The sequence below is a fragment of the Jatropha curcas genome, chromosome 2, assembly GCF_041381405.1.
Source record: "Jatropha curcas cultivar XTBG-Jc1 chromosome 2, XTBG_Jcur_1.0, whole genome shotgun sequence".
NCBI classification, from domain to species: domain Eukaryota; kingdom Viridiplantae; phylum Streptophyta; class Magnoliopsida; order Malpighiales; family Euphorbiaceae; genus Jatropha; species Jatropha curcas.
Window position 1 is genome coordinate 15,576,399 of NC_143152.1, and position 14,289 is coordinate 15,590,687.

Genomic DNA, 14,289 nt, shown 5'->3' on the forward strand with positions numbered 1-14,289 from the left:
ATTCTATTTTGTGTGTAATAGTTAGGCCCATGTGTTTTGGCCTTAAGGCAGCCTAGTTAGATACTCTTCTTTAAATTTAGGGTTGTTTGAGGCATATAAATAGCCTCCTTAAGATGTAAAACGAGATTTTTTTGGCATAATTTGAATCAAAGACAGATTGTTCATGCTCTTGCATGTTCTTCTTGATTAGAGAGATTGTGAGAATTTGCTATCCTCTAATTGCATCAAGAATTAAGGTAAACTTATAAACTCGTTGTGGCGTTGATCTTGTTCTTTGCTCGATTATTGGTGTTACCGTTTCCTTATAAACGTGGGGTGCCATAGAGCGTTTTAATCTCGATTATTGGTGTTTTCATTTCCTTATAAACGTGGGGTGCCATAGAGGCGAACTTATATCCCATTCCTTTGATTCCCGATCCCGGATCCTTATCACGTGCCAACTAGCATGCCCCAGACCGTGCACTCTTCTGCCTCTCGCGAAGGAATCTTTACATTGAAGCACGCTCGTGCGCCTTGGCACGCCCTAGACCGTGCACGCCTCTGCCTCTCATTAAACTAGTTAGCTTATTTTGAGTTTTTGCAATGTTAATGGGTTGGGCCTCCTATATTTCGGCCACCCTTGATTAGTTAGCCTTATTTTGCTTAGATTTGGTCAATCTTTAGTAGATTTGGATTAGATATGCAAATCCTTAAGTTGTTATGATTTGTTAGTCATATCCTTAGTTGGTTTAGATTTGCTAAATCCTACTCCTTAGCTAACTCTAAATCCTTTAAGGATTTGGACCTCTTAGATTAGTATAAATAGCTTGTTATTTTGTAATTATTGATACAATTATTCAATCAATTAATAAAAGAGAGATCTTCTTCTTCATGCTTAGGCGTGTTCATGTTTTTAGAGGGTGTGAGATTGCATTCTTCTAATTGCATCAAGAATCAAGGTAAACTTATCAATTCTTTGTGGCGTTTATCTTATTATTTTACTCTATTATTGGTGTTCTTGCTTCTTTAATTAAGCTTTGGGTGCCATAGAGGGGAGTTTATTTAGATCTTTGATCTCTTCCAAAACTTGTCATAGAGTTCATGGAATTTATTTCCATAGGGTTCCGCGTCAAGTTTTAATTGGGAATCGTCTATTTGACATTCATCCTCACTAGTATCTTCAGATTTGTCTGAACTCATGGTTAGTATTCAAAAGAGAAAACACAAGAAGATTTGAGTTAATGGTAAATCACTCCCTCACGTGTTTACACTCTTTAATCACTCCTTGCAATTCTTCCAATCGTACTTCAGAATCTTAGGTCAACCAACCAACTCAAAAGCACGTTTAGAAACAAGGAATAAACCTTAACAATGAAAAGCAAGCACAAATTCTAGAAAGAAGACTAAAAAAACGAGATGGATAGCAGCACAAGAACCAAACAATGCACTACTTTAATTATCAATTAGAGTGTAGTAAATAAGCAAACACACCCTAATAATGCAATAGAAGCAAAAGAAAGCTCAAACAAGAATAAAGAAACTAGAATTTAAAAGACAATTTCAGGATATAATGTATGAATTTAGCTTACTACAAAGCAAACCAAATATGGACCTACTTAAATTCTACCCAAAACAAAGCAAGTAATCAAAGAAAATCCAAAAGAAAAAAAAAATTTTTTTATATGGTCAGAACCGAGCACGGGCGTGCTTGTGGTAGAGCATGGGCGTGCTGCCTTGTATCCTCCCCTTATCCTTTTCAATGTAACCTAATTTAGGTAGGATTTAGATTTTGATAAGGATTGTAGTGGATATGCTTAATCTCAAAAGATATGGATAATTAATTCTTGTTATCTTATCCACAAAGTAGTTAAGATTAGATTTTATCAAGAGATTATAGTGGATAAATTCAATCCCACAAAATAAGGTCAAATCCCCAAGAATTAGGAACTAATCCCACAAAATATGGTCAAATCCCACAAAATAAGGTCAAATCCCTAAGGATTAGGAACAATCCCACAATTTTAAGGTCAAATCCCTAAGAATTAGGAACAAATCCCACAAAATATGGTCAAATCCCTATGAATTAGGATCAATATCCCTTGGATTCAGGAACAAACAAGATCCACACAAGCAATTTTAATGGTGGACGAATTTTTACTCTTTTTTTTTTTAATCAACAAGATCAAAGATCAAAACTTCCAGACTTGAACAAACAAGAACGAAATTGATCAACACAATTGAAGCAAAAACGAATTGAACTTAACCAAACAAGAAAACAAACACAAAAGTAACAAGATGAACATGAAAACAAACACAAAAACAAGAAGAATAAGAAAACAAATAAACACAAACCCTAGAACTAAGATAAATAAGAATTTACCTTAATCTTTGGCTCTAATACCAAACTGACGCGGAACCCTATAGAAATTTATTCCAAGAACTCTATGACAAGATTTGGAAGAGATCAAAGATCAAACTAAACCCTCCCCTATGGCACCCCTCATTTATAAAGAAACGGAAACACCAATAATAGAGTAAAAGAATAAGATAAATGCCACAAGTAAATTGATAAGTTTACCTTGATTCTTTATGCAATAAGATGAATGCAATCTCACACTCTCTCCAAAAGCAAGGGACACGCCTAAGCATGAAGTTGAAGAAAGTCTCTCTTTATTAATTGATTGAATGATAATATAATTACAATATAGCAAGCTATTTATACTAATTCTAAGAGGTCTTGATCCTTAAAGGATTTAGAATAATTAATATAAATCAGCTAAGGATAAGGATTTAGCTAATCTAAACCAACTAAGGATGAGACTAACAAATCTTAACAACTTAAGGATAAGGATTAACTAATCCAAATCAACTAAAGATTAGATAAATCTAAACAAATCTAAGATAAGGAATAATTAATCCAAACCAACTAAGGATAAGGACTAACTAATCCAAACAAACTAAGGATAAGGAATAATTAATCCAAACCAACTAAGGATAAGGAATAATTAATCCAAACCAACTAAGGATAAGGAATAATTAATCCAAACCAACTAAGGATAAAAAATAAAAGGGTGGCCCAATTTATTGGTGGCCCAACCCATTAACAACATTACAACTCAAAACTAACAAAAATGGGCTAACTTATTACGCCAAAGTTAGGCTCTAGTATGGCCAGGGCATGCCATATGCTGGAATTTTAGATTCCATGTCAACATGTGCTTTGATATGAATCCGCCATCACTCATCCATGGAACTCAAGGGAGCAAGGAGAACAACATGAAAAATCCATTAGTGCAACCTAGCGGATCAATTACAAGAAGTCATGCAAAGAAATATGGAGCAACCATGGAGATCAAGAGAGCATGGATACCTTAACTTTTAATTAAGATTCGAGGACGAATCTTTTCGAGGAAAGGGCGAATGATACGGAATCGCTACCACTCAACCATAGATCTCAAGGAAGCATGGAGAACACCTAAGTTTCTCATATTAATGGAACCACATGTTGAGATGGAATCTGAAATTCCAGCATATGGCATGCCCTGGCCATACTAGAGCCTAACTTTGGCGTAATAAGTTAGCCTATTTTTGTTAGTTTTGAGTTGTAATGTTGTTAATGGGTTGGGCCACAATAAATTGGGCCACCCTTTTATTTTTATCCTTAGTTGGTTTGGATTAATTATTCCTTATCCTTAGTTGGTTTGGATTAGTTAGTCCTTATCCTTAGTTGGTTTGGATTAATTATTCCTTATCATTAGTTGGTTTGGATTAATTATTCCTTATCCTTAGTTGGTTTGGATTAATTATTCCTTATCCTAGATTTGTTTTGATTTGGTCAATCTTTAGTAGATTTGGATTAGATATCCAAATCCTTAAGTTGTTATGATTTTTGTTAGTCATATCCTTAGTTGGTTTAGATTTGCTAAATCCTAATCCTTAGCTAACTCTAAATCCTTTAAGGATCTGGACCTCTTGGATTAGTATAAATAGCTTGTTATTTTGTAATTAAAGACACATTATTCAATCAATGAAATAGACCTTCTTCTTCATGCTTAGGTGTGTTCTTGCTTTAGAGGGTATGAGATTGCATTCTTCTAATTGCATCAAGAATCAAGGTAAACTTATCAATTCTTTGTGGCGTTTATCTTATTCTTTTACTCTATTATTGGTGTTCTTGCTTCTTTAAGCTTTGGGTGCCATAGAGGGGAGTTTATTTAGATCTTTGATTTCTTCCAAAACTTGTCATAGAGTTCATGGAATTTATTTCCATTGGGTTCCGCGTCAGTTTGATATTAGAGCCAAAGATTAGGGTAAATTCTTATTTATCTTAGTTCTAGGGTTTGTGTTTATTTGTTTTCTTGTTCTTCTCGTTCTTGTGTTTGTTTTCTTGTTCATCTTGTTTCTTGTGTTTGTTTCTTGTTTTGCTTAGTTTAAATTCGAGTTTGCTTCAATTAAACTTATTAATTTCATTCTTGTTCAAGTCTGGAAGTTTAGATCTTAGATCTTGTTGATTAAAAAAAAAAAAAAGGAGTAAGAAAATTCGTCCACCATTAAAGAAGCTTGATTGTTGTGTGGATTTTGTTCCTAATTCTTAGGGATTTGACCATAATTTGTGGGATTTGTTCCTAAATTTTAGGGATTTTACCTTATTTTGTGGGATTTATTCCTAATCCTTAGGGATTTGACCATATTTTGAGGGATTTGTTCCTAATTCTTAGGGATTTTACCTTATTTTGTGGGATTTGACCATATTTTGTGGGATTAGTTCCTAATCTTTAGAGATTTGACCTTATATTATGGGATTGAGTTTATCCACCATAATCTTGTGATAAAATCTAATCTTAACTAATTTGTGGATAAGATAACAAGAATTAGTTGACCATATCTTTTGAGATTAAGCAAATCTACTACAATCCTTGTCAAATCTAAGAATCCTACCTAAATTGGGTTGCATTGAAAAAGGGTTTAATACAGCACGCCCGTGCTTCACCTCAAGCACACCCGTGCTAGGGCCTGACCTTCACTTATTGGACTAAGCATTACACGCACGCCCGTGCTTCCATCTAGCACGCCCGTGCTCGGTTCTGACCCTATTAAAAATATTATTTTCTTTTGGATTTTCTTTGATTGCTTGCTTTGTTTTGGGTAGAATTAATTAGGTCCATATTTGGTTTGCTTTGTAGTAAGCTGAATTCATACATTATATCCTGAAATTGTCTTTTAAATTCTAGTTTCTTTGTTTTTGTGTGAACTTTCTATTGCTTCTATTACATTGATAGGGTGTGTTTGCTTGTTTACTACACTCTAATTGATAATTACAGTAGTGCATTACTTATATTCTTGTGCTACTATCCATCTCGTTTTGAGTCTTCTTTCTAGAATTTGTGCTTGCTTTTATTGTTAAGATTTATTCCTTGTTTCTAAACGTGCTTTTGAGTTGAATTGGTTGGCCTAAGATTCTGAAGTTCAATTGGAGGAATTGCAATGAGTGATCAAAGGAGTGTAAACACGTGAGGGAGTGATTTATCAATAACCCAAATCTTTTGAGTTTTCTCTTTGAATATTAACAATGACTTTGAGCAAATCTGGAGAGGGTAATCAAATAGAGGACCCTCAATTGAAACTTTTCATGGAAGCAATCCAAGGACAATTTAGAACTTTCAATAATCTTGTCCAAGACATGAGGGGAGAATTGCAAGAAATAAAAGCAGCCCGAAGCTCTAATGCAACAAGAGCTCATCAACGTACTCCTAGATTTCAAGCCCATAATGAAGAGGAGGCTAGAAACACTGATGTTGGTAAGGTTGATAGGCACTTTGAATCCATCAAGATGAAGATTCCAGAATTTTATGGTAACAACAACGCTGAAGAATACCTTGAATGGGAAAGAAAGGTAGAACAAATCTTTGAATGCCATAATTATTCTCAAGAAAAGAAATCTCACCTTGCAGCTATCAAATTCAAGGGTTATGCTATGTTTTGGTGGGAACAATTGCTATTAAACAGAAAAAGAAAAGGAATGCAACTTGTACCACCATGGGAGATCATGAAGGAGTTGATGCACCAAAAATTTGTCCCTACTCATTACTTTAGGGATTTGAACAATAAGTCAGGAAGGGTGCAAGGAAGGAAAAATGTGGATTACCTCAATAGGTATTCATTCACAAAGGATGGATGGATGACTGGCCCAAGATCATGTTCCTCAAAAGAAGCGTGTGAAGACCAATATGGAAATCAAAAGATGAGTTTTGAGACTGTCAATAAAGAAAAAGAGTGTAAAAATAAAATGAGTGAAAATATACTGAGTAAAAATAAAAAGAAAGAGGGAGAAGAAAAGGAAAGACAAATTCAACCTATAATTGTACCTTTGTGCAAAGAAGTTTGTTTGACCATCAATGATCCTAACCCATCTTTGCCAAGTGTGTTTGTTGATCCTTTGCAAGAATTTGAAGCTGTGTTTCCAGAAGAGGATTGCCAATCTTCAATTGAGGATAAAAAGATGGTTCTTGATCCATTATCACCTCAAGAAGTATATGAAGATCAAAGGAAGATAACTGAGAGAGAAAGAGAGGTTTCGGCCTTGAGGAAAAATGAGAATGAGATTTCAAAAGAACCAAAGTGTGAAAAGAGTGAAGAAAAAGAGGAGGAAGAAGCCACAGAACAAACAAAACAAAATGATGGCCCATTAGAGAGTGAAACTTCAAGATTGAGAGAACAAAAGAGTGAAAAGAGTAAGGAGGAAGGGAAAGAGGCCACAAAAATAACAAAACAAATTAATGGCCCAATTGTGAGTGAAAAAGAGAAACAAATTGTATATGTGAAAAAGAGAGAGATCCAAAACAGTGTGAGTGAAGGTAGACCGGTCCTAATGATTCAGTTTAAGGATTTTTTGCGTAATTTGACTAACATTGACACTTCCTCTCTACCTTCTAGTTTTGTTTCTTTGTTGCAGGGATTCCCTAATGGTAAGAAGAAGCCTACATTGGTGAAGGAGATGCACGCTAAGGCTAGGGTTCATATGAACATGAAGAGCAAAGGCTATGCCAACCGTGCCAACAAGAGAAGAAGGCGTGATGTGTTTAAACCTGGAGATTGGGTTTGGGTACATTTTCGCAAGGAAAAGTTTTCCAACCAAGGAAAGATTAAGTTTGATGAACGTGGAGATGGACCATTCCAAGTCGTGGAGCACGTTGATGACAACACCTACAAGATAGGCTTACCAGGTGAGTATGGTGTTTCCATTAATGATATGAATCTGCCATCACTCATCCATGGAACTCAAGGGAGCAAGGAGAACAACATGAAAAATCCATTAGTGCTACCTAGTGGATCAATTACAAGAAGTCATGCAAAGAAATATGGAGCAACCATGGAGATCAAGAAAGCATGGATACCTCAACTTCTAATTAAGATTCGAGGAAAGGGGGAATGATACGGAATCGCTACCACTCAACCATAGATCTCAAGGAAGCATGGAGAACACTTAAGTTTCTCACATTTATGGAAGCACATGTTGAGATGGAATATGAAATTCCAGCATATGGCATGCCCTGGCCATACTAGAGCCTAACTTTGGCGTAATAAGTTAGCCCATTTTTGTTAGTTTTGAGTTGTAATGTTGTTAATGGGTTGGGCCACCAATAAATTGGGCCACCCTTTTAATTTTTATCCTTAGTTGGTTTGGATTAATTATTCATTATCCTTAGTTGGTTTGGATTAATTATTCCTTATCCTAGATGATACGGATCCATCATCACTCGTCAGTGGATCGCAAGGAGGCATGGTGAACGACGAAGGAGATTCATTGGTGCTTCCTATTGGACCGATTACAAGGAGCCGTGCCAAGCGATATGGGGCAGCCATATCATTATTTGTTCAAGCCCAAATCACACAAGAACTGCATGATGTCGCATTCAACAAGTGTTGTGAGGAACTTGAAGGCATTCCTAGGCTTCTAATGTTGTTGGTGGCTCTTTAAGTGGAGGAAAGCACGCTGCTACAGTGCCCGTACCAATTAGTTTGACTTTGCTACAGTAAATTTGACTTTGCTACAGTAAACTGCTACAGGTACTCAGACGCGCTACAGTGCTACAGTGCGAGTTTTAGCCCATTTCAACTTAGGCGTGTTTTGTGTGTTTTATGCTTTGTTAAACCTAGATTCCTTATTTAGTATAAATAGCTTGTCTTCCATGTAATAAGACAACTTTGATAAATTGAAAAAAACTTCATTTGTTCAAGCTTTGCTTGTTCCATTTGCTTAGAGTGACAGTGAGAGATTGCTTCCTCTAATTGCATCAAGAATTTAAGGTAAACTTATCAATTCGATTGTGGCGTTTATCTTGTTCTTTGCTTGATTATTGGTGTTACCGTTTCCTTATAAACGTGGGGTGCCATAGAGCGTTTAATCTCGATTATTGGTGTTTCCGTTTCATTATAAACGAGGGGTGCCATAGAGGCGAACTTACATCTCATCCTTTGATTCGATCCGTATCACTAGATTTGTTTAGATTTTAGCTGATCTTTAGTTGATTTGGATTAGTTAATCCTTATCCTAGATTTGTTTAGATTTAGCTAATCTTTAGTAGATTTGGATTAGATATCCAAATCCTTAAGTTGTTATGATTTTGTTAGTCATATCCTTAGTTGGTTTAGATTTGCTAAATCCTAATCCTTAGCTAACTCTAAATCCTTTAAGGATCTGGACCTCTTAGATTAGTATAAATAGCTTGTTATTTTGTAATTATTGGACACATTATTCAATCAAATAAAGAGAGACTTCTTTTCATGCTTAGGCGTGTTCTTGCTTTAGAGGGTGTGAGATTGCATTCTTCTAATTGCATCAAGAATCAAGGTAAACTTATCAATTCTTTGTGGCGTTTATCTTATTTTTTTACTCTATTATTGGCGTTCTTGCTTCTTTAAGATTTGGGTGCCATAGAGGGGAATTTATTTAGATCTTGGATCTCTTCCAAAACTTTGTCATAGAGTTCATGGAATTTATTTCCATAGGGTTCCGCGTTAGTTGTGCTTGAGGTAAAGCACGGGCGTGCTGAGTTAATCCCTTTTCAATGTATCCCAATTTAGGTAGGATTTTAGATTTGACAAGGATTGTAGTAGATTTGCTTAATCTCAAAAGATATGGACAACTAATTCTTGTTACAAAGTAGTTAAGATTGGATTTGATCATAAGATTATAGTAGATAAACTCAATCCCACAAAATAAGGTCAAATCCCTAAGAATTAGGAACAATCCCACAAAATAGGGTCAAATCCCACAAAATAAGGTCAAATCCCTAAGAATTAGGAACAATCCCACAAAATAGGGTCAAATCCCACAAAATAAGGTCAAATCCCTAAGGATTAGGAATAATCCCACAATTTAAGGTCAAATCCCTAAGAATTAAGAACAAATCCCACAAAATATGGTCAAATCCCTTTGAATTAGGATCAAAATCCCTTGGATTCAGGAACAAACAAGGTCCACACAAGCAATTTTAATGGTGGACGAATTTTTTTTTTTTTTAGTCAACAAGATCTAAGATCAAAACTTCCAGATTTGAACAAGAACGAAATTAACAATTTTAATTGAAGCAAATTCGAAATTAACTAAGCAAAACAAGAAAACACAAGAACAAGATGAACAACAAGAAAACAAGAAGAAACAAGAAAAAACAAATAAACACAAACCCTAAAACTAAGATAAATAAGAATTTACCTTAATCTTTGGCTCTGATACCAAACTGACGCGGAACCCAATGGAAATAAATTCCATGAACTCTATGACAAGTTTTGGAAGAGATCAAAGATCTAAATAAATTCCCCTCTATGGCACCCAAAGCTTAAAGAAGCAAGAACACCAATAATAGAGTAGAAGAATAAGATAAACGCCACAAAGAATTGATAAGTTTACCTTGATTCTTGACGCAATTAGAAGAATGCAATCTCACACCCTCTAAGCAAGAACACGCCTAAGCATAAAGAAGAAGATCTCTCTTTGATTAATTGATTGAATAATGTGAATAATTACAAAATAACAAGCTATTTATACTAATCTAGGAGGTCCAGATCCTTAAAGGATTTAGAGTTAGCTAAGGAGTAGGATTTAACAAATCTAAACCAACTAAGGATATGACTAACAAAATCATAATAACTTAAGGATTTGGATATCTAATCCAAATCTAATAAAGATTGACCAAATCTAAACAAAATAAGGCTAACTAATCAAGGGTGGCCGAAATATAGGCGGCCCAACCCATTTACATTGCAAAAACTCAAAATAAGCTAACTAGTTTAATGAGAGGCAGAGGCGTGCACGGTCTAGGGCGTGCCAATGCGCACGGGCGTGCTTCAATGTAGAGCTTCCTTCGCGAGAGGCAGAAGAGTGCACGGTCTGGGGCATGCTAGTTGGCACGGGCATGCGCATATGTATGAGTTTTCCTCGCGAGAGGCAGAAGCTTGCACAGCCTGGGGCGTGCCACCTTGCACGGGCGTGCTAACCAGGTATGGTCTAGGCATGTCATGTGTTGGAAGTTCAGGTTCCAACTCAACATGTGCTTCCAATAATGTGAGAAACTTAGGTGTTCCTTCAAGTTCTTCATAGCACTTGTTGAAAGCAAGGTCATGGAGCTCTTGTGTGATTTGTTCTTGAATGTATAAGGACATGGTTGCTCCATACTTCTTTACACGGCTCCTTGTAATTGGTCCACTAGGAAGTACTAATGGGTTGCCACTGTTGTAGTCCTTGTTTCCTTGAGCTCCATAGGTGGTTGGTGATAGTGGATCCGTATCAGTTCCAGTACTTTTAGTACCTAAAAACGATGGTACATGGCGAATGTGTGTTGACTGCAGGGCGATCAACAAGATCACTATAAAGTATAGACACCCTATCCCTAGACTTGATGACATGTTAGATGAGTTGTGTGGGGCTACTTACTTTACAAAGATCGATTTAATGAGCGGTTATCATCAAATTCGGATGCAACCAGGTTATGAATGGAAAACTTGATACGGATTTGCTACCACTCAACCATAGAACTCAAGGAAGCATGGAGAGCACCTAAGTTTATCACATTGATGGAAGCACATGTTGAGATGGAATCTGAAATTCTAGCATATGGCATGCCCTGGCCATACTAGAGCCTAACTTTGGCGTAATAAGTTAGCCCATTTTTGTTAGTTTTGAGTTGTAATGTTGTTAATGGGTTGGGCCACCCTTTTAATTTTTATCCTTAGTTGGTTTGGATTAATGATTCCTTATCCTTAGTTGGTTTGGATTAATTATTCCTTATCCTTAGTTGGTTTGGATTAATTACTCCTTATCCTTAGTTGGTTTGGATTAATTATTCCTTATCCTAGATTTGTTTAGATTTAGCTAATCTTTAGTTGATTTGGATTAGTTAATCCTTATCCTTAAGTTGTTAAGATTTGTTAGTCTTATCCTTAGTTGGTTTAGATTTGCTAAATCCTTATCCTTAGCTGATTTAGACTAACTAATCTAAATCCTTTAAGGATCTTGACCTCTTAGAATTAGTGTAAATAGCTTGCTATATTGTAATTATTCAACATTCAATCAATTAATCAAAAAGAGAGTTTTCTTCTTTCATGCTTAGGCGTGTTCATGCTTTGGAGAGAGTGTGAGATTGCATTCCTCTTATTGCATCAAGAATCAAGGTAAACTTATCAATTTACTTGTGGCGTTTATCTTATTCTTTTACTCTATTATTGGTGTTTCCGTTTCTTTATAAACGAGGGGTGCCATAGGGGAGGGTTTAGTTTGATCTTTGATCTATTCCAAATCTTGTCATAGAGTTCTTGGAATAAAATTTCTATAGGGTTCCGCGTCCGTTTGGTATCAGAGCCAAAGATTAAGGTAAATTCTTATTTATCTTAGTTCTAGGGTTTGTGATTATTTGTTTTCTTGTTTTCTTATTTTTCGTGTTTGTCTTCTTGTTTGCTTAGTTTTAATTTTGAATTTGCATCAATTGTGTTTGTTAATTTCATTCTTGTTCAAAAAAACAAAATTCTGGAAGTTGTGATCTTAGATCTTGCTAATTAGATTTTGTTCAAAAAAACAAACAAAAAAATAATAAAAAAAAGGAAGAAAATTCGTCCACCATTGAAGCTTGAGTTATTGTGTGGATTTTGTTCCTAATTCATAGGGATTTTGTTCCTAAATCTTAGGGATTTGACCTTATTTTGTGAAAATTAAGTTTATCCACTGTAATCTTTGATAAAATCCAATCAAATTCGTCTACCATTGAAGCTTGAATTATTGTGTGGATTTTGTTCCTAATTCATAGGGATTTTGTTCCTAAATCTTAGGGATTTGACCTTATTTTGTGGAGATTAAGTTTATCCACTGTAATCTTTGATAAAATCCAATCAAATTCGTCTACCATTGAAGCTTGAATTATTGTGTGGATTTTGTTCCTAATTCATAGGGATTTTGTTCCTAAATCTTAGGGATTTGACCTTATTTTGTGGAGATTAAGTTTATCCACTATAATCTTTGATAAAATCCAATCAAATTTGTCCACCATTGAAGCTTGAATCATTGTGTGGATTTTGTTCCTAATTCATAGGGATTTTGTTCCTAAATCTTAGGGATTTAACCTTATTTTGTGGAGATTAAGTTTATCCACTATAATCTTTGATAAAATCCAATCAAGTTCGTCCACCATTGAAGTTTGAGTTATTATGTGGATTTTGTGATACGGATCAAGGAAGCAAGGTGAAGGATCCTCTAGCTCTACCCGTGGGGCCAATCACAAGAGCTCGTGCAACCAAGCTACGAACAGCCTTGAATGCATTTGTTCAAGAACAAATCACATTGGAGCTTCAAGATCATAATTATGCAAGATGTGAGATTGAACTTGAAGAAGCACCAAAGCTTGTTATGATGCTTGAGGCGTGCAATGAGGCTGCCATTTGATGCATTTTACATGATTCTATACTTAGGCAAATTTAGGAGGTTGTTATCTTATTATGAGCTTAAGTATGGGTTGTGTAGGGCCTTCGGCCCATTTGCCCTATTTTGTTTAAATTCTTTTAGTGGACTTAATTAATTAAGTGTAAGGTTGGTTGGGCTTATTTTCTAGAGTAGGGCCAGCCTAAGTTAGTTAATGTTTAAGTCAGGATTGTTTTAAGTAGTTAGCTTGGACTTGTATTTAATTAAGCCCATTTGGGCCACATTAGGGATAAGCTTGGGCTAACTTAAGTTAATAGCTAAATTAGGGTTAGCTTAGGTTACTTATAATGTTGTAAGAGTTGCACAGCAGCCACCATTGAATTGAAATAAAAAAAAACGTTTTCTTCTTGTTCTTTCAAGAACAGATTGTGTTCTTCATAGAACCAAAATATCCTTAGTAGTTAAGCTTGTGAGTTCTACAAGATTAATTGCACCAAGAATTTCAGAGTTGTTTTCAAGAGTACTTGAAGGTAAGTTTCTGATTCTTGTTCTAAATTCCTTGCTTTCTCTCTTCAAGAGTACTTGGGGGTTAAAGGGATTGTCGGGTACTTCCGAGATTGTATGCTTTCTGCTAGATGTTCCTTGTTGATTTGCAAGAGTACTTGTTAATTGGCTAGGGTCGTATCATCTGGTATCAGAGCCAAATCAAAGTTTTGGGGTAAGTTCTGTTATCTTAGTTAGGAATTTGAGTTTTCTTGTTGTTGGATTCATTGTTGTTTATCTTCGTGTTTTCTTTTCATTCTGAGATCTACACATTATCTCTTTAGGTCTTGTTGGATCTAGACATTATCTCTTTAGATCTTGTTGGATCTAGACAATTTCTCTTTAGATCTTGTTGGATTTAGATAATTTCTCTTTAAATCTTCTTGAATCTAGTTTTCTCTTTGTATCTTCTTATTGTTTGCATCATTTTCTAGTTACCCTTTTGACTAATTCAAGATCTATCTTTGAACATTCTTGTTGTTTGCTTATTTCTTGATAAAAAAAAATATATATATGGATCTGAATTGGTTGTTAAAGTCATTACCTACCTAAAATTGAATTGGGAGACACAAAAGTCATTGTTGGACTAAGTCATTACCTACCTAAATTGAATTGGGAGACACAAACCATCCACTTATACCTTGTTAAGCCCTTACCCTACCTAAATTGGGTCACATTTGTAGGTTAAGTGAGGATATAAATCAAAAACGTTGTGCTACAGTAACTTGCTATAGGAACTCAGAAGCAAACTTGCTACAGTACCTTAAATTTTTTTTTTTTTTTTTTTTTTGGGTTTTCTTTGTTTGCTTGCTTTGATTGGGTAGAATTAATTAGGTCCATATTTGGTTTGCTTTGTAGCG

The 14,289-nt window shown here is 35.3% G+C and overlaps 1 pseudogene; it reads left to right on the forward strand.

Annotated features, from left to right (window-relative positions):
- Nucleotides 1–5,659: 5,659 nt before the first annotated feature.
- The window catches only part of LOC149498295 (uncharacterized), a 56,589-nt pseudogene continuing 47,959 nt past the window's right edge, over nucleotides 5,660–14,289 (forward strand).